This window comes from Dama dama, chromosome X (assembly GCF_033118175.1).
Source record: "Dama dama isolate Ldn47 chromosome X, ASM3311817v1, whole genome shotgun sequence".
Taxonomy (NCBI): domain Eukaryota; kingdom Metazoa; phylum Chordata; class Mammalia; order Artiodactyla; family Cervidae; genus Dama; species Dama dama.
Genome location: NC_083714.1, coordinates 40,176,242 through 40,198,733, shown reverse-complemented (window position 1 = coordinate 40,198,733; position 22,492 = coordinate 40,176,242).

Sequence of the window (22,492 nt, the reverse complement as noted above, 5' to 3'; positions counted from 1 at the left end):
ATATATATATATGGAAAAAGTTCAAAAGGAAAAAAAAGGTAGTAATATCCCTTTAAGAATTAAAAAAAATAATTTAAGATTTCTAGTTAAATACATTTGGGTAACACAAATACATTTACTGACTTAGAAGGACCCCTGTAATACAGTTAGTGCAAATATCATGGCAAAAATAGAATGTTCCCATAGTTCTACTTCTGTAAAAATAAGTTGAGCGTGTCCCCAAAGTGCCTATGAGCAGTAGTTAGAAATTGGCTGTATGTTCCCCTCCACTCTCTGCACCCATGTTAATTTTTGCCCAGAGATTAATGGTTGACAAAGACCACAACCTTGGAGAGCTGCTGTAACACAGGCTTTCACTTTCAAATAAATGGAGCTGAGAATTTTTCTCTTTCACAATGTGCCACAGTGAATGGTGCCATCTTGTTCAATGTGGATATATTTTTATTTTTTAATATATTTATTTGTTTACTGGGTGCACTGGGTCTTAATTGCACCATGCAGGATCTAGTTCCCTGACCAGGGATCAAACCCTGGCCCCCTGCATTGGGAATGGAGAGTCTTAGCCACTAGACCACCAGGGAAGTCCCTGTTCAGTGTGGATCTGGAATGGCTCCCACCAGAAAACATCTACATCTAATGCAACATCTAACCCAGTCAAGGGTTTTGACATCAAGATGTTTTCTGACTGGGAGGAGCAGGAAGCTCTGGGGCCCCCTATTGTCACAGGATCACTGATGCCTACAGACCTCTTTCTTGACATGAGGGTCCCAACTATATCTAAAGCCTGTTCAAATAAGCAACAGGATTGACACTTGCAGTGGTTTGAATAGCGTCACCCCTCCCTGCCAAATTCTTGTCCTCCTGGAATCTGTGAATGTGAACTTAGCTGGAAATAGAATCTTTGCAGATATTAGTTAAATTAAGATGAGATCATACTGAAGTAGGATGGGCCCTAGTTCAATGACTGATGTCTTCACATGAAGAGGAAAATTTGGACATGGACTCAAATTGAGGGAAGATGGCAATGTGAGGATGGAGGCAGAGATTGGAGTGATGTGGCCAAAAGCCAAGGAATGTCAAGGATTGCTGGCTGTCACCAGAAGCTGAAAGAGGCCAAAAAGGATTCTTCCCTAGAGTCTTCAGAGGGAGCACGTCCCTGCCAAAACCTTGATCTCAGACTTCTGGCCTCCAGAACTGTGAAAGACTACATTTCTGTTGTTTTAAGCACTCAGTTTGTGGCACTGTATTAAAGCAGTCATTGGAAAACAATACCAAACATATCTGAAAAAAAAAAAATGCTCCATCTTCCGAAATGTTGCTCCAGTTGAGACGTGAGGCGAAAGATGCTCATCAACAGAGGACACACTCTCAAGCCTGGGGACTGTGTGGTCCCTCCGGTTATGCTCTACACTGGTCTATACATGCATAGAGAAATAAATCTGGAAAGAATCCAAGACTTGTCTTTGAGTGATAAATTCTGGGAGATTTTTATCTTTTTGTTTTAACTTGTATTTTCTAAGTTTCTCACATGGCTATGTATTGCTTGTATAAAATATACGTATATACATCTACCTGGCATCTACTTATCCATCTACTGATCTTTAATTACTAGTATGCTTATATACTCAAAGAATTTTCCAAGTCAGATAGCCTTAGATTACCTTGATTTCTTGTGGATCCAAGGCTAGGAACTACTCCTGAAAAGCCCAGTGGTGGGGAGTGTAGACAATAATAAAACCCTGTATCTGTGTGGTATTCCATGCTTTTTAAAGAGCATTCCTCATCAATCCATTCAATGCCATACCCCCCTCTGGTGGATAAAGAATCTGAGACTCATAGGGTTGTTGAGGAGCTTGTTTAAGTTTTCATAGATAATAACTCATGGGGCTGTGACTAGCACTCATGGTCCCAACACCTGGTCCAGTAGCACTTTCTAGAAGGTAAGATCTATAAAGACACTGCTTTTTGTCTGTCTTGTTCTCCTAGCCCTTGTATCTCCAGAACTTAGAATGGTGCCAGGTATACAGTAGGTGATCAGTACCTTTTCATTGAATGGATGTGACAAAAGCAAGCTCCTCCATAGAAGCATTTTCTGCTACTAAGAACATTTTTGTTCAGACCAAGCTTCGTGCTCTGCAGAAGATACCCCACTCTCTTCTCAGTCCCTGTCCTTCCATACAACCTGCTCCTCTGCCCCCATCCCCTAAAGGGTAGCTAATTTCTAGGGCTGACCTCTCAGATCACCTATAGGGATAACCCTAAGTGGTGTGGTTCAAAGTGAGTATGGAAAAGGCTCCTCATCCAAAAATAATGCCCCTCAACAAAAAGATCCAGGGTCAAGAGGAGGGCAGGCTTTGCCAGTGGGTGGAGTTGTCAACCTCAGAATGATTTATTTGGTTCTGAGACAAGGAATAGGACATATCAAGAAATACTGACACACAATATGGGGACTATAGCCAATATTTTATAATACCTGTAAATGAAAAGTAACCTTTAAAAATTGTATACAGATATTAACACAGAGAAAAGACATACACACAGAGGAAATGGCAGCAAGGTGGATGGAGAAGAGTCTCAGTTCAGAAAGAGGACATGAGAAGTACAGAAAATGTGTAAAAGTGAGTCAAGAAGGAAGACTTGGTGAAACAATGGGAAAAAGGAAGCGGGGTGGGGCAGGCGGAAAACACTCCCGCCTAGCCCATCATCTTCGCCCAACCCCCAGTCCTCACATCTTCTCCTAAGGATACCCTTCCCACCGCCCTCCACACAGGTGACATCTTCCCACAAGGCCTTGTGTGTGGGGTGGGGTGGAGGGGTGACTCCCCGAAGGCAGGCTTTGTACAGAGGGGCTGGCTGCCACCCCAAGTCTCCTTTATTTAAGTGCAAATTTCCGGGAAACTTTAAAGCTGCTCCCTGCCCTGCCTGGGGGGTTTCCCAGGTGGCTTAGTGGTAAAGAATCATTTCAATGCAGGAGACAAAGGTTCTATCCCTGGGATAGAAGATCTCCTGGAGAAGGAAATGGCAACCCAATCCAGTATTCTTGCCTGGAAAATTCCATGGACAAAGGAGCCTAGTCCACGGGGTCCCAAAGAGTCAGACACTGACCAACTGAGCGACTAAACAACAGTAACAAAGCCCTGCCTCAGAGGGTGTGGGTGTGGCTATTTCCCAGGCTGAGAAGGACTGTTTCTGGAAGCCCAGAAGCCAAGGACTTCAATTGGAGAAGGGGAGGGAGTGGGGGCTTCTGAGCACAGAGGTCAGGGAGCAGAGCTCTGGGGACCCTTTAGGATTTCACAATTCTCCTTTTCCCTGACCTTTTCCCATTTACCCAGGACAACAAAAGGAAGCTTAAAAAGAATTATGGGCCAATTAACTGAAGGTAAGGAAGTTGCTTAAAAAGGAATACCCACACCCGGGCACTATTGTCTTAATTAAAGACCATTCCTGGCTAATTTATTTGAGGAGAAGAGGGGTGTTGTTTTCATGGCAAAAGATTTCAAGAGATCATATATTGACGTGGTTCAATTACTAATTCTCCGATTTTTGTACTTTCAAACAAAAGACCTGTCTCAAAATCTACTCCCAACTGTGAGCAAAATAGACATTTGCAGCTTAAGACACAAGAATTTTCCATCCATGGAGTGGGTATCCATAAAGTTGATGAACAAGGAAAATTACTGCATTTTCAGAGTTAGCTCCTCTGAAACCGGAAATGTGACAGAGCTGACTTAGAGCTAAGACTTTCTCTTACTCCTGTAAGAAAGAGGAAAGGCTGTGTGCAAGGTAGCAGTGATGTGCAAAAACCACAGTAGAGGTTTTGTAAAGAAGAGCAATTGTGGCTTTTGCACAAGTTATTCCTAAACCGAGGCTGGGGACAGCATATGACACCTTTCAAAGCCGCTTCTGGACTGGTATTTCACTGAAATGAAGAAGATCTCTGAGCAAGACCGGAAAGCCAAAACTCTGTTTCATGACCTCTGCAGGAAAGTAATGGTTGCATTATGGAACATTCTAGAATGGCAGGCTCAAACCGTGGCGTGGAAGAACAGTAGGCCTTTTTGGGTGGGAGGGGGAGAGGCAGGGAAAATATAATTCCCAATTAGGTTTCTGATAGATTTTCCACTCTCTCTCCCCACCCCCTCACTTACTTCTGTGCTTCTTCTTTAGCCATCTCCTCTAGCACAGGGGATTTGATTCAATAGCTGGAAAAAAGGATATAGAGGAAACAGAGGTAAAAAGGTAATGTCAATCTCAGGAAGTCCAGAATATTTTTTAATCAAAAGCTGCCTGCATATATAGAGAATCTATATCACGTACCCATTATACTGGGAGTGCCCCTAAGTAAATCAGGCCCTTGGATGTAGCCTTGGAAAAGAGTTTCACAGTAAATATTGTTTTAGAACTAATCTGTATTTGGATAAGAAGAAAAGAAGACAGGTTAACTAGGTGAACAGAAGGAAATCACCAATGAGTAAGAAAATGAACAGGGAAAGCAAAGAATTGACCTGATACAGTAGAATGAATTTCTTTTGTCCCTCATGGGCTTTCTTGGACTGACTTAAGCTCCTATAGGATAAACTAGGAATTTTTTGTTGTTGCACCACACAACATGCAGGATCTTATTTCCCTGATCAGGGATTGAACCCATGCCCCCTGCAGTGGAAGCATGGAATTTTAAGCACTGGACTGCCAGGGAAGTCCCAGGAATGTTTTAAACAGCTAACTCTTATAAACAGCATTAGGCCCAGACAACTTCATAAATGAAATCTTTCAAACTTTCAAGGAACAAATAATCTTGATACTTTAAAAAATGTTCTAGAATAGTGAAAATTAAGATCTCCATTTTCAAATCAAAGCTGGTATAATATTAATATCGAGTTCTAAATAAAGAAAAACCTAATTTAACACTTTAGGAAATTAGAAAAAGGAAAAAAACTAACTCCAAAGTTAGCAGAATGAAGGAAATAACAAAGATTAGATGTAAGTGAAACTAAAAATAAATAGGAAAAAACCAAAAAAATTAAGTTGGTTTTTTGAAGAGAGAAACAAAACTAACTCTTAGCTAGACTAAGAAAAAAAGAGAGAAGACTCAAATAAATAAAATCAGAAATGAAAGAAAAGACATATATATTGAAAGGACATGTAACAACTGATGCCACAGAAATAAAAAGGATCATAAGAGACTAGTATGAAGAATTATACACCAACAAACTGGATAACCTAGAAAAATGGATACATTCTTAGACACATATAACCTGCTAAGTCTGAATCAATAAGAAACAGAAAATCTGAACAGACCAATATGAGTAAGGAGTTTGAATTGACAATCAAAAACCTCCCAATTAAAAAAAAAAGAAATAATCTGTTTAAAAAATTGGCAGAGGATCCGAATAGACATTTTTCCAAAGATGTCCAACAAGCACATAAAAAGGTGCTCAACATCAATAACCATCAGGGAAATGTAAATCAAACCCACAATAAACCAACACCTCAAACTTGTTAGAATGGCTATTTCCAAAAATATAGGAAATAAAAGTATTGGTAAAGATGTGGAGAAAAGAGGACCCTGTGCACCATTGGTTAGAATGTAAATTGGAGCAACCACCACAGGAAACAATATCAAGTCTCCTCAAAAAAATAAAAATAAAACTATCATATGATCTAGCAATTCCACTTCTGGTTATTTATCCAAAGAAAACAAAAACAATAAATCAAAAAGATATATGCACCCTCATGTTCATTGCAGCATTATTTACAATAGCCAAGATATGGAAGCAATCTGTGTCTGTCGACTGATGAATGGATAAAGAAGATATGATAAGTCTCCTAACACAGAAAAGCCCAGAACCAGATGGCTTCACTGGTAAATAGCATTCATTCTCAAACTCTTTAAAAAAATTTAAAAGAAATACTTCACTCTCAAATTCATTTTATGAGGCCAGGATAACTAAAGCCAAAGACATCACAAGAAAAGAAAATTGCAAGCTAATGTCCCTAATGAACATAGATGCAAAACTCTTGACAAAAATATTATTGTTGTTCAGTCACTAAGTCATGTCCAACTCTTTGTGACCCCCATTAACTGCAGCATGCCAGGGTTCCCTGTTCTTCACCATCTCCCAGAGTTTGCTCAAACTCATGTCCATTGAGTTGGTGATGTCATTCAAACATCTCATAGTCTGTTGTCCCCTTCTCCTTCTGCCTTCAGTCTTTCCCAGCATCAGGCTCTTCACTTCAGGTGGCCAAAGTATTGGAGCTTCAGCTTCAGTATCAGTCCTTCCAATGAATATTCAGGACTGATTTCCTTTAGGATTGACTGGTTGGATCTCCTTGCAGTCCAAGGGACTCTCAAGAGTCTTCTCCAACACCACAGTTCAAAAGCATCAATTTTTCAGTGCTCAGCCTTCTTTATGGTCCAACTCTCACATCCATACACGACTACTGGAAAAACCATAGCTTTGACTGGATGAAACTTTGTTGGCAAAGTAATGTCTCTGCTTTTTAATAGACTGTCTAGGTTTGTCATAGTTTTTCTTCCAAGGAGCAAGTGTCTTTTAACGTCAAGGCTGCAGTCACCATCTGCAATGATTTTGGAGCCCAAGAAAATAAAGTCTGTCACTGTTTCGATTTTTCCCCAACTATTTGCCATGAAGTGATGAGACCAGATGCCATGATCTTCATTTTCTGAATGTTGAGTTTTCAGCCAGCTTTTTCACTCTCCTCTTTCCCCTTCATCAAGAGGCTCTTTAGTTCCTCTTCATTTTCTGCCATAAAGGTGGTGTCACCTGCACATCTGAGGTTATTAATACTTCTCCCAGTGATCTTCATTCCATCTTGTGATTCATTGAGCCCAACATTTCTCATGATATACACTGCATATAAGTTAAATAAGCAGGGTGACAATATACAGCCTGACTTACTCCTTTCCCAATTTTGAAAAAAAATTAGTAGAGGAATAAATTGGGAGATTGGGATTGACATGTACACACTGCTATATTTTAAATAGATAACCAACATGGACCTACTGTATAGCACAGGGGACTCTGCCCAATACTTTGTAATAATCTAAATTGAAAAGAATTTGAAAAACAATAGATATATGTATATGTATAACTGAATCACTCTGCTGTACATCTGAAACTAACACAACAGTGTTAAATCAACTATACTTCAATATAAATTTTTTTCATTTATTTTTATTACTTGGAGACTAATTACTTTACAATATTGTAGTGGTTTTTGAGATACATTGACATGAATCAGCCATGGATTTACATGTGTTCCCCATCCCGTTCCCCCTTCCCGCCTCCCTCTCCATCCCATCCCTGTAGGTCTTCCTAGTGCACCAGCCCTGAGCACTTGTCTCATGCATCCAACCCGGGCTGGTGATCTGTTTCACCCTTGATAGTATACTTGTTTCAGTGCTATTCTCTCAGAACATCCCACCCTCGCCTTCTCCCACAGAGTCCAAAAGTCTGTTCTGTACATTTGTGTCTCTTTTTCTGTTTTGCATATAGGGTTATCATTACCATCTTTTAAAATTCCATATATATGCATTAGTATACTGTATTGGTCTTTATCTTTCTGGCTTACTTCACTCTGTATAATGGGCTCCAGTTTCATCCACCTCATTAGAACTGATTCAAATGCATTCTTTTTAATGGCTGAGTAATATTCCATTGTGTATATGTACCATAACTTTCTTATCCATTCATCTGCTGATGGACATCTAGGTTGCTTCCATGTCCTGGCTATTATAAACAGTGCTGCAATGAACATTGGGGTGCACGTGTCTCTTTCAGATCTGGTTTCCTTGGTGTGTATGCCCAGGAGTGGGATTGCTGGGTCATATGGCAGTTCTATTTCCAGTTTTTTAAGGAATCTCCACACTGTTCTCCATAGTGGCTGTACTAGTTTGCATTCCCACCAACAGTGTAAGAGGATTTTCTTTTCTCCACACCCTCTCCAGCATTTATTGCTTGTAGACTTTTGGATAGCAGCCATCCTGACTGGCGTGTAATGGTACCTCATTGTGGTTTTGATTTGCATTTCTCTGATAATGAGTGATGTTGAGCATCTTTTCATGTGTTTGTTAGCCATCTGTATGTCTTCTTTGGAGAAATGTCTGTTTAGTTCTTTGGCCCATTTTTTGATTGGGTCATTTATTTTTCTGGATTCAATATAAAATTTAAAAAAAAATTAAAAGAACAAAAAATTAGCAAACCAAAGCACATTAAAGTGATCAAAGAAAAAATAAAATAAATTGATCAAAGACCACAATCAAGTGAGATTTATTCCCAAGATGCAAACATGGGTGAACATATGAAAATCAATCAGTGATGCTCCACATTAACAGCATAAGGGATAAAAATCACATGATCATCTCAACAGGTGCAGAAGAAACATTTGACAACATTCAACACCTTTTCATGATTAAAATCTCTCAACAATCTAGGAATGGAAGAAAAGTACCTCACCATGATAAAGGCCATTTATGACAAGCCCACAGCTAAGATCGTATTGGATAGTGGAAAGATGAAAGCATTTCATCTAAGATCAAGACAAGGGAGCCCACTGTTGCCACCTCTATTTAATATAAAAAAATTACTCTACTAAAAGAAATTAAAGGCATCCAAATCAGAAAAGAAAAAGTAAAATTATCCCCATTTGCAGATGACATGATCTTATGTATAGAAAACCCTGAAGATTCTATTAAAATAACTGTTAGTATTAATAAACAAATTCAGTAAAGTTTCATGACATATAACATACAAAAATCAGTTGCATTCCTAAACACTAACAAGAAACTATTGGAGAAGGAAATTAGGAAAGCACTGCCATCTATAATAGCATTGACAAGAATAAAATACTTAGGAATACATTTAACTAAGGAGGTAAAGTCTTGTTTATTAAAACTAGAAAAAATTAATGAAAGAAATTAAGCAAGACACAAACAAGTGGAAAGACATTGCATGTTCAAAGACTAAAAGACTTAATAATGTTAAAATGTCCATATACCCAAAGTAATCTACAAATCTAAGGCATCTCTATCAAAATCATGATATTCTTATTAACAAAAGCAGAAAAAAAATCCCTAAATATTATGTGGAACCACAAAGGACTCTGAATAGACAAAACAATTTTGAAAAAGAAGAACAAAGCTGGAGGCCTCATACTTTATGATTTCAAGACATATTGCAGAGCTACAGTAATCAAAACAGTATGGCACTGGCACAAAAACAGACATACAGGTCAATGGAACTAGCCAGAGAGCCAAGACCTAAATCCATATATATCATGTCAGCTATCTTTGACAAGGGTGCAAAGAATACACAACAGTGAAAAGATAGTCTTTTTAACAAATGATGTTGGGAAAACTGGATAACCACATGCAAAAGAATGAAATTGGACCCTTACCTTACATGACACACAAAAGTCAACTCAAAATGGATTCAAAACTAAAACATAAGACCTGAAACTATAAAACTCCTAGAAGAACACGTGGGGAAGAGTTTCACGACATTGGTCTTGGTAATGATTTCATGGATATAACACCAAAAGCACAGGCAAAAAATACTAAAATAGACAAATGGGACTATATCAAACTAACAGGCTTCTTACAATAAGGGAAACATTCAACTGAGTGAAAAGGCAATCTATAGAATGGGATAAAATATTTTCAAACCATATATCTGATAAGGGGTTAGTCTCCAAAATATATAAGGAATTCTTACCAAAAAAAGGGCTAAGGACTTGAATAGGCTTCCCTGGTAACTCAGTGGTAAAGAATCTGAGTGCATTGCGGGAGATGCGAGTTCAATACCTGGGTCTCAAAGATCCCCTGGAGAAGGAAATGGCAACCCACTTCAGTATTCTTGCCTGGGAAATTCCATGAACAGAGGAGCCTGGCAGGCTGCAGACCATGAGGTCGCAAGAGTTGGACATGTCTTAGAGACTAAACCACCACCACCAATGACTTAAACAGACATTTCTTCAGAGAACATACAAAAGTCAACAAGTATATAAAAAATGTTCAATGTCACTAATCATCAGGGAAATGCAAATCAAAACCACAATGAGCCATCACTTCACACCTGTCACAATTGCTATTCATCAAAATGATAAAAGGCAACAAGCAATGACGAGGATGTGGAGAAAATGGAGCCCTTGCACATGTTGATAGGAATGCAAAATAGTGCAGCCACTATGGAAAACAGCATGAAAATTCCTCAAAAAACTATAAAGAGAACTATCATAAGATGCAGCAATTCCACTTCTGGGTATATATTCAAAAGAATTGAAATAAGGATCTCAGAGAGATATTTGTATTCCTGTTCATTGCAGCAATAGCCGAGATGTGGAAACAACATAAATGTCCATTGATGGACAATTGGGTAAAGAAAATATGAAACAGACATATAATGGAACACTATGCAGGCTTAAACAAGAAGGAAATTCTTCAATATGGGACAATATGGATGAACCTTGAGGAAACTATGCTAAGTGAGGTAAGTCAGTCACAGAAAGACAGACAAATACTCCATGACTCCTCTTATATAAGGCACCTAAAATAGTTAAAATCATGAAATCAAAGAGTGGAATGGTGTTTGCCAGGGACTGGAGTGGGGGAAATAGAGAGCTACTAATCAATGGGCATAAAGTTTCAGTTAAGCAAAATTAATAAGGTCTAGAGATCTGCTGTACAGCATTGTACCTATACTCACCATAGGTACACTTTAAAAATTGTGTACACTTAAAAATTGTTAAGGTAAATCTCATGTTAGGTGTTCTTACCACAATAATATAAAAAATTTTAATGAATTCAAATTTTTAATTTGAATAACAATGTGTTAAGATAAAATTTTAAAACCTTACAAAGAACATGAAGATTCAAACTGCCTATCAGTTTCACACATAAATATTTAGTGAAACTATACTAAATAAAATATTAGTAAATGGAAGCTAGCAGTATGTTAATATGCTCATACCTTCACCAAGAGGGACTCATTTCAAGTGATGCAAAATAGCTTAATATTAGACAATCTATTATTCAAATTCCCATTAGTAACAGAACACTATTGCAATAAATGGCAAAGAAGCAAAAAAATTCAACATCAATTCCTGACAATGCATTTATTTAGTTTTAGGCCATGCCATGCAGCATGCCAGATCTTAGTTCCCTAACAAGGGATCAAACCCTGCATTGAGAGTGTGGAATCTTCACCACTGAATTGCCAGGGAAGTCCCCCTGATAATGCTTTTAGAAGCAAAAGAATAGTGAGAACCTTCATTCATAAGATAATTTATATTTAAATCTTACTATCTCTATAATCTTAGGCATATCACATACTCATTTTGCCTCAGTTTCCTAATATTTTAAATAGTGATAATAAAATATACCTCTCAGTGTCTGAGGATTCAGTTTTATATATACAAAGTGTTATCACACAATCCCCAAACCCCCTGACCCCATCTCTTACTGCCTTATTTTCTCACCTGTGTAAATTCATTAACACTATGTGCAGGACATTAAGGTAAGTGATATACTATCAATTTTCGGTTTTCCTGGTTTTTTTCATTTGCTCCACTGGATGTGGGATAATTTTACTGGGGCTCTAGTTTGTTTATCCACGGTCTTGTAAATAAAGTAACTCTTCCTGATCATCCCTCCATGGTAACTTCTGCTGCTGCTACTGCTGCTGCTGCTAAGTCGCTTCAGTCGTGTCCAACTCTGTGCGACCCCACAGACGGCAGCCCGCCAGGCTCTTCTGTCCCTGGAATTCTCCAGGCAAGAACACTGGAGTGGGTTGCCATTTCCTTCTCCAATGCATGAAAGTGAAAAGTGAAAGTGAAGTTGCTCAGTCGTGTCCAACTCTTCGCGACCCCATGGACTACTGTAGCCTACCAGGCTTCTCCATCCATGGAGTTTTCCAGGCAAGAGTACTGGAGTGGGTTGCCGTTGCCTACTCCGATGGTAACTCCTAGACCCTCTTAAAACAAGATTGTACTGTTTGACTTCATTGGTTGTATTAAGCATTAGTTCCCAGCCCTGTTTGCACATTTGAATCATCTGGGCAGCTTCCTCACTTGGTTCTACTGTGTAGCTACAATTGCAAAATGCAAAGTAGTCATTTCACTCCAAGTTACGAATACTTTTACTACCTCTATACAAATTGACATACACAGTCACCCCCTGGTATCCACAGGGTATCTCTTCCAGGCCCCCCAAAGGATACCAAACTCTGCAGGTGCTCAAGTCCCTTACAGTGGTCCCTCTTTATCCAAGGATGCTCCACAATTTTGCAGCTGCAGATACAGAGGGTAAATGTTCAATCAGCGATTGTTTGAATCTGTAGATACGGAACCCATGGATACAGAAGGGTGACTGTATGTTATCTGATTCTGAAATCAGCTTTGATTCATTACTAAAAATTAGCTGAATGACTGGCAATACCTAAAAGATCATTCATTAGAGGGATCTTTCTTTCAGAAAGAAAGAAAACTTAAAAGAGAGGGCAAAGAGCAAGTGACCATAACTTGGAGGAATCTCAAAATTAGGTACAAGAAAGAACAGAAGCAAGGCGGGGGTCAAAGTATAAAGAATCAGGATTGGACAGTAGCATAGAAACCAGAGGGGGAAAAGATGCAAGAAAGATTAAGCTCACATTTCTTGTTTCCCTTCAAGCACCGCCTACCTCCTTACCCAAGGAATGCTTTTCCTGGGCTAAGCAGCTTGGTTTGACTCTCAGAACGAGAGCCACACTTCCTGGCTTCAAATCTCAACTCCATCATTCTCTAAGCAGACAACATCAGACAAGTGAACTCCCTGTGCCTTCAGCTCATCACCTGAAAAATGGGGCCAACAGTGGTCTCTGATCCTTAGGGTGTTGTGAGCCCTAAACAAGGCACCAAGAACAGCACCTGGAAAACAGAACGTATTGTGTTGAATGTTAGATTGTTGTTTCAAATACTCCCATTGTAGACCCTCAGAGCACCATATGTTCCCCTCCTATAGCATTTTTCCCAGTTGTCATCTTACAATTTCTTTTGGCGCTACATTGTCAGGTCCACCAGGATAAAATCTCTTTGGAATAACTCAAAGCCAAATGACTTGGGACCTTAATTACATCTGCAAAATCCCTTCACCTTTCACATGTAATGTAGCCTAATCACAGGAGCACTGTCATGTTAGTTGTAGATCCAGCCCCTGTGCGGGGGAAGTAGATTACAGCAGGTGTGTACACCAAACCATGGATATCTTGGGGCTCGTCTTAGATTTCTACCTACCACAGCGATGATTTGATTGATCTTTCTCCCACTAGATCATAAAGTCCACAAGGGCAGAGGCCATTTCTGTTTGGGGGCATGAATGAGTGAATGAAAAATGCAAGAGAATGAAGGAAAAATAGTTGTGGGTGTATGTGATTTGATTCACCAAAAACCTTACCACTGTGGTCAAGAGGGAGCCCTTATAACTTCACAAAAAGTTGTGAAAGCTGTAAAGCTGTATAATCCAGGCAAACATCAAGGCTGAACCCCTCTTTGGGGCTTGTGTTGCCAGAGGCCATGGGGGAGCTGCTTGGGGCTTCTGCTGGCCTGGGTAGTTCCTCAACCCTAGGGTATCCATACCCCCAGCCAGCTCCTTGCCAGCACCCAGAACATAACACCTGGGGCACCATCTGATCTCAAGTGTTTATGAAGAGATCAAGGGCATCCTGGGTGAGGGAAGGAGGGGGAGAAGTGGCATCTAAGGCCAAACCTAAGAACTTCAGAGAATGAATCCAATACCTCACCTCAGAGGCACCCAGGTTTTTTTGCTGGGTGTGAGTGGTTGTGCAGTGGCGAAATGGTCTGAACTGTACTGGCCTGCATGCCATTCACCTGCCACGTTCCTCTCCCAGCATGTGAATCCCTATCCTGAGCTGAGACCCAGGACAGGCCCTGGGGCTTCAGTATTTTTTTTAATGACACCTTGAAAGGAGATATAATTCCCATACCATATAGTTGGGTATGTTTAAAGTGTATAGTTCAGTGCTTTTTAGTATATTCACAAATTGTGCAACCATCACCACTCTCGAATTCTAGAACATTCTCTTCGGAAGTTATGCCCCATTTTCCCTCCATCCCCCACAAATTCAGTTTTGCCTAAGGCAGGAGCCCTGCCCCCAAGCCTTTCCCCAGTCCAAGGTTTTAGTCTTGGTTGTGCTCCTGACCAGTTGTGTCTCCATGTGGCCCTCCTCTTCCTGGGTCTCAGGTTTTCTAGATGTACAATGAGAAGTTTGGATCATAAGATGTTCCCTAAGGGACTTTGCTGTTCTTATACTCTACCCACCAACTGCTACTGTAAGCAAGGTGTTTATTTAAGCTGACAGTCTAGCATCCTCTTTTTGCCTTCATTGTGCTTGCCTTCACTTTCATTCATCTCACCTGCCATATCCCTCTCTCCTTCCACAACCCTTCATACCCCTCCCTTCAAGAGCCAACCCCAACTGAGCCTCCTCCAGGAAGCCCAATAGGGCTCCCTTTCTCTAAACTCCATGGGCAACTGTATTGTCTACAGCTTGGCCCTTCCTTATACAGAGACGATTTGTGCTTCTTGTGGATAGCTAGGAAATGGTATCAAATATTTGCCTTGTATCCCACAGTGACATCCTCTTTCTCCACCTGGTGCCTTGTATTGCTATGTTTTCGTGATTCTTTCCTTTTTGACCCTTGGCAAGTTATTTCAATACTTCAGAACCAGGGGTGAGAGTTGGAAGGAAACAGGAAGGGACGAATATGAGCTGGGTACTTACTACACGCCCAGTCCATGCTAAGGAGTTGATGTGCTTTATTTCGTTAGAAGCTCCCAGCAGCCACTTGTGAAATAGAATCCAAGCAGGAAAGGGTCAAGTTCCTTGGCCAAGCTAGTAAGGAGGCTTACTTCCTGTTAAGAATTCATTTTCAGTTAGCCAGAGATTTCTTTAACATTGTTCTTAAGCCCATTTTATTATTTTTCACAGAGAACTCTTACATTTTAGAATGCTTCACCCATCAATGCCTGATGGAGCTCTGGTTTTCTGATGAGAAAAGTGATAAGCGCTCATTGTGGGAAACTCTAAAATGCAGAAAAATATAAAGGAGGAAACAAAAAGCACCCACAACCCAAAGATAACCACTGATAACATTTTGGAGTATTTCCTTCTAGGCTCACCAGCTTGCATGCTCTCTCTCTCAATAAAGAAAGAAAAATGCATACATAACACATCACTGGATTCCAACTGAGTATATAAATTTATGACCCCTTTTCCCCTGAACACTATGTGGAAGCGAACATCTTTCTATTTGTTTCCCAATTTGTCCCTCTGAGGAACTGATTTCATAAATCATAAGAGGAGAACCCCAGTTCACAGAGGCAAATATATCAAATACCAAAGGCTAATAATCAAATGAAATCAGCTCCAGTGCCCAGTGAGTGGCTGAGAAATTTAGAGGTTGCTCTGGTAGTCTTGGAGTTCTCTTCCATTCGTGTGGCACTTAATTTTATAGCACCAGGCCCTGGCGCTTACTGTTTCTTCTCTCCTGAACAAGCACTAGGTATAAAGCTTTTTGGGTGCCCTGTTCCTCCACTCCTCATTTTGCAATAAACAATTGCTGGAATGATTCAAATGTATTTTCACAATCTTTTTTTTTTCTTTTATCAATGTAGTAAGCAAGCCCCACAAAATATTTTGGGGAACCTGGTGATTCACTGGATGGTCTGTGGGGACTGGGGAAAGCTCTAAGTGGCAAGTCATAGCCACAAAGGTCATATTCCTTCCATAGAAGTGGAAGCACCGGCTTGCACCCAGCAGGCTCTGTGCCCCTTTTTCCTACTCCAGGCCCTTGGAACTGAAATCAGGGGGCTCGGGTTGTTCTTCATCCTCCTCCTTTGGCTCAGCTGAGACTGCACCAGCAGACACACAGAAGAAAGGGCTGCTCCACGACCTCTATTTAGAGAAACGAATGGGAGCAAGACTGATGGCTCTCATTCTGGGGTGACTCAGAGTTTCTATGAACCTACTCATCACCGGCCAAGGACCCAGCTGGGCCCCGCTCCTAGGAAACCTTTTTAGGACGGAGCATTGCTCACCCCATTGAGATTCTCCGTTTCTGGAAGATTGAATTAGGCAAGGGAAAAAATCAACTCATGCTGTCAACCTGGGAATTTAGCTTTACAATAAGTGGACAGGAACCTTCCTCTTAAAGAAAATGCTGAAAAGGATTCTTTAGTGATATTGCACACACAAAAAAAGAGAATAGGAATAAAATGACTCACAAACCTAGCTTTCTAGCATAGCCATTGTTGTCATTTCCTTAGTCTTTTCTCCACAAAAATTTTTTATTCTTGTAATTATAGAACCCACATGTTTGCATCATGCTTTTAAAAACTTACCTTTTTTTCAGGTTTATTGAAGTATCATTGACAAATAAAGTTGTAAGATATTTAAAGTGTATGTTGTGATGCTTTGATATACATACACCTTGTGAAAGGATTCCCCTAGCTAGTTAGTTAACACCTCCATCATCTCACGTATTTATCTTCACTTACCCTTTCCTAATAAGCATTTTTCTGTTACCCCACATTTTAATAACCACTGTTTTAAAAGGCAACATAATAGAATGCTTCTTTTAATAACATCACACCACTGCGAGACTGTGGTTTTTCTCCTATTCCTCTGCAGTAGGTGCAGAATTATGAGGTTTAAGACATGGCTGCTGCTCTCAAAGCATTTCTGTTCTTTCTGGTGGAGATAGTCATTTCTTCAAAGACCCTAAAGTCAGAGTTCCAAAGCCTGAGTAGCATCAAGTTTAGGATTGTCTACACAGGTACCCCACTCCATGAGCAATGAAGTACATACGAGTGCCACAGGATGAATCACTTTCAGTGACCCAAATCTACCACCCTCCAAGTTCGATTCTCTATTGGCACCTATATGACCTACTCCCAACCAGAGTTGTTTCAATGGCCTTGATGTGGGGGTTGTATATGTGGAGGCCTCTCCCACACTTTTAATCTGGTTACTTGGTTTGATGGAGAAGGTGATCTGATGGGTTTATGCCTTACCTCTTCTGTGGTAACCAAGTGAGAAGATTCTAGCATCTTAAAGGGTATCACATGAAATCTTAAGGTGAGAAGTGGAAACTTTCTAAGTGGCTCAGCTGATGGAGGTGTCACCCAGACTCTATAGTTGTGATAAGGGTTACTGCATTTTGTCACATTGCTGAAAACTTCCAACCCTACTTTTCACTTAGAGACCAATAAATATTTAGACATTTTTATAATCTTTAATTTGTGTTTGTTGCTTCCCGCAAGTATTATCAACCCAAATCATTTGCATTGTGAGCCCCATAAAAAGTATGGACTCTCTAAAGCAGCGGTCTACCATCTTTTTGGCACCAGGGACTGGTTTCATGGAAGACAATTTTCCACAGACAGGGAGGGGGTGATGGTTTCTGGATGGTTTAGGCACATTACATTTATTGTGAACTTTATTTCTACTATTATTACATCAGCTCCACCTCAGATCATCAGGCACTAGATCCCAGAGGTTGGGGACCCCTGCTCTAAAGTATCCCAAATTTCAGGGGAAAATCATGACCTTCAAACAAAAAAATCTTCATCGTTGGCTGCCCAGATTCAGGAAATAACAAAGTCCCCAGCAGCATTGTATTCTCAAGCGAAAAGAGCCATTTGAACATGTGGTGGCTTTAGCTATTCTGACATATAAACAGAGTACCACTCCTTTAGTTAAAGCTCGGCTTTGCTAAAAATGACTTTTCTGCACTTTTCTAGCTAACCCTAGAGTATGTTTAAAAAAAATTATTTATTTGGCTGCATGTGGTCTTAGTTGCAGCATGTGGTATCTTTAGTTGCTGCACTCGAACTCTAAGTTGTAGCACAAAGCACGTGGAAACTAGCTCCCTGATCAGGAATGGAACCTGGGGGCCCTGCATTGGGAGTGCAGACTCTTAGCCACTGGACCACTAGGGAAGTCCCTACAGTATGTTTTTATACAGAGCCCAAGATCACATGTATTTGTCATCTTGGGATTCTGATCAAAACTATCCTGGACCGGAATGTGGACAATGCTAGATCAACTGGAAATCAGGGTTTCAGCTTTGAATTATAGAAACATTGTGAGAAACAGATGTTATAGAAGGACCCAGGAAAACAATACCTTTCCCTACAACCTGTAGAGAGGGAGTCTTGAATACTCATATTTTCTCCTCTTCCTTAAGAATACCTTCTGGGCATTTTGCTGCTAAAAGGTGGCAGATTGTACCTCATAACTGTAAAAAAGATGTTTTCCCATTTGAACTGCCTCTTTGGCTTCCTCGATAAAATATTTCAGTCGTGTGGTCCACAGCCATTGTCTTCCTCTAATTGCTCTGACTCAAATGAAGATTGACTTTGTGGTTGGAAATTGTGTGACATTACCAAGAAAGCTCAGTCAGTACCAGGACTCTTCTCAAACTCCTGTTTGCAAACCCAAGGAAAGACCTTTAGCAGGAAAGGCCAAAATACTGATATGCAAAACAATCATGCGAGGTAGAACTCAAAAGATTATCAAACCTACCCTTCTCTCCGTTGTTTTTTCAGTCAAAGGAACCAGTTCAAGGAAATTTTTAGTGAGGCTACCTACTGATTATTTGTGCTCATGAAGGACAAACAAGTTCTGGAAAATTAAAAGCCAGACAATATCAAAAGTTTATGTTAAGTTAGAAGTTTCAAAATTATTTCCCATCAAACTTATTTTCGCTTTTCTCCTTGCTCTGGGCCATCCTTTGCTGGAAGTAGAAAGATGGCTTTTAGAGACAGAAAGCACTGCACCAGCTGCACCAAGGATCGAAGCAGAAGCACAGAGCAGCGAATGGCCCAGGGGAGAAAGTGATCTTGTTTCTAAATGTATGAAGGGGATGGGACAGAGGAGATAACGGGTCACAGGCTCATGAGATGCTGAGTTGAATGAGACCATGGAACAATAGGGCTTGTTAAGATGTAGATTCGCACACAGGAGATTCTGATTGGGTGGGTCTGAGTTAGGGCCCAGGATGCTACTGGGGACAAGTATCCCAGATGATTGGGCTGCATCTGGTTCATGCTGAATCCTACCTTGAGAAATCCTGCTTTAGCAGGAAGTGGATGCAACCCATTTATTTTTACAGATAAGGAAAAAGAGGCCCTGAGAGGTTGAGTAATTTGCTCAAGGTCCTTGAGAACAAGATTAAGAAGCTAGGTTTCTCACTCCAGGGCCTTTCCCTCTCTGCTGTGGTCCTAGCGTGAGTTCTTTTCCTTTATTCTGGGCTCTTCACCTGAGTCTATGGCAATGGCCAAGGCAATCAGGCCTACTGCTGCCAGTTGGGGCTGGATCTCTTTTAATTACGTGCCTCAGATTGGGTGGGCTGTGCTGGGAAGAGAGGGGCATCCACAAAATGGTGTGTCCCCTGAGCCTCACTGTTCCCCATAAACTGAGTGAACTGCAATATAGACTTTCCTGGGGCCAGAGTGCCAGGCTGTAAGGACAAAATGCTGAGCTCTGTAGTCACCATTGGTTGAGCCAGACAGCTACTTCACATCAGAGACCCTGAGCCTTTGAGTACATCTGTCCTCTTGAGGACTGGCCGTGGGGCATATATAAGTCATTAACAACTTGGATATTTGATCACTTTACCTATCCAAAAAGAATAATATTAATTGACTGTATATGTAGTATAGTAGTTTGCTAGACTGCCATAACAAAGTACCACAGACTGGTTGCTTATACAACATAGATTTATTATCTAACAGTTCTAGAGTTTGCAAGTACAAAATCAAGGTGGTGCAGGGTTGGTTTCTTCTGAGGCTTATCTTCGTGACCTATAGGTGACCATCTTTTCTTGTATCTCCACGTAGTCTTCTCTGTGTGTTCATCTATGTCCTAATCTCTTCCTATAGGGACACCAATCATATTGGATCAGGGTCCACCTACATGAACTTTAAAAATTTTAACTATTTTACTGCTTTTTAAAGATCCTATCTCCAAGTGCAGTCGTATTCTGAAGTCCTAACCCCCAGTACCCAGGTTAGGACTTCAACACATGAATTTTGAGGAACCTAACTCACCCCATAGCATATTGTCTTTGTCTCTTTCTACAGTAAACAGGAATGAGCAACTGATGATGTAAGTGGGTTGGGAGCAGCAAAGAGGAGTGGAAACAAACCCAAGTCTAAGTCTGCCCAGTGAAGGGAAAAGTGCTAAGTGAGAGAACTCAGATCTCAGGAAGGAAATTCCATCAATTGGATACTAAAATCACACACCATATAGTTCTATCTGTACAAAAGCCAACATTTCACAAGAATAGATGAATGTTTCATGAAAACTCTTCACACGCATGAACTGATATATTTTACTAAAAATGTGTGCTCTTCTGAGTCAAGAAAAAAGATAATCATACTTTTTTTCAATTTTTTGGAGCTTTCCAGTATAAAGTTTCCCAAATCTCTTAACTTTAAGTATAAAAAATTATAACAGATTATCTCAGAAATTTAAAAAATATATAATGACATCAACTATTTCACCACTGAGAACATAGAAATGTTATAGACCTCTTCAGATGCTCCTGAGATGTGGTTTGCTATGGCTGACATTGAGAAAATAGAGGTCATAGCTATCAAGGGTGGCCTGGCAAGAGGAGGGAATCCATCATGTGGGGGATGGAGAAAAACAGCTTGGTGATGACAAAATTGTCTTGGCTCAGTCCTGCAGTTCACTAACAAATATTTGGAAGCTATTTGGGGTGGAGCTTATCTGTTTCGTGAATGTGGGATTAGGCTATTTGAATCCAAGTAGCTACTGGGAATGTAGGTTTTGCTCAACCAGAATCCCATTTGGGGAAGGTCTGGAGCCCTAGACTAATAGTCTTTTGGGTGTCTCTTTGCAAGGAGCCCTGCCCAGGCAGGGTCATCACAAGAGCACTGAGTATCTGGGAGAATCGAAGGAGGGAGATGCTGAAGGAAGGAGTGCAAGAGGACACCCAATACACACCGCCAGTGTCACCCACTGTTGTGGTTCAGGCTAGCCTTGGGTTTAGAGTTCTATGGGGGAATTAGAAAGCAAGTGCTGAGTCACCTGCACAGAATTGCTAAAAGACAGAGGTGGGCAATTCTGAGTTTTGGTGGTCACAGAGTGTGGCTTCTGGTAGGGCACAATTTAACTAATACCCTGGAGGTTAACATCAAACAATGGAAAGGGGAAAGAGAAATACTTGGTGTACAGAAGTTTGAACTCATAGGCTTCACGTTCAGCTTGCTGCTTCTGCTTTGTTTATGTGGTGGTCTGTCCACAGGCCAGTTTTCCATCACAGGATCATTTCTTACCTAAAGCAGCAGGATAACTTATGGACTGTTGACTACACGCCGGGTTCTGCTGTAAGTGCTTTACAAATAATAACTCATTGAATCTGTGCAACAGATGCGGAAAAGGAGGTACAGAAAGATGAAGTAATTTGTCCAAGATTATAGTGCTAACAAGAGTCAGAGCCAAGATTAGAACCCAGGCATTCTGACTTCAGAGCCTTTGCTCATGATCATTTCTGCCTAGTCACTGCATACAAAGGAAGGACAGCTCTCCAGAGCCATTGAAAGTGAATGTGAAAGTCGCTCAATCATGTCCGACTCTTTACAACCCCATAGACTATACAGTCCATGGAATTTTCCAGGCCAGAATACTGGAGTGGGTAGCTTTTCCCTTCTCCAGGGGTTCTTACCAACCCAGGGATTGAACCCAGTCTCCCACATTGCAGGTGGATTCTTTACCAGCTGAGCCACAAGGGAAACCCAAGGACACTGGAGTGGGTAACCCATCCCTTCTCCAGGGGATCTTCCTGACCCATTGGAGGAACACTTTCCTAGAGAAGCTCATTCATTGATAGGTGAAGGCCAGCCCTTTATGTGTGGGAACTTACAAATTATGCCTGTTGTTGGCTTGAAATCTTCCTAAAACATTACTTTCCAACAGAAGACTCAATATGTGGTTCCATTTGATTGAAGATTAAATCCAAGAGCTAGATTATTCTTGCGTTCACTCATCATTTGAGCACTGGTGCTGTTGATGCAGCCATTGAAGCCAAAGGTGATGATGCGAAGTTCCAGCTGAAAGAGCTTTCTTGTCCATGTAGAATGACAGACTCCCAGTGCTCTGCTCAATTCCTGTAGAGAACTTGTTGGCATGTCTTCAGCTGGAAACACAGATGCCTTAAGGTTGGCTTCACAAACAGGGAGACCTGTTCAAGTGGCTCTGCCACTGACTACCTCTGTGATCTTTGGCAAGTCAGTAAACTTCAGTTTCCTCATCTGTAAAATGGGGATAAAGATATTTTGTATCTCCAGGGTTGTGGGAACCCAATGAGATAATGCAGGGGAAACACAGTGCCTGACTCCAGGGTGAGCCTTGCGGTCATGAACCAATCAGAGAGTTCCTTTCATTCTACA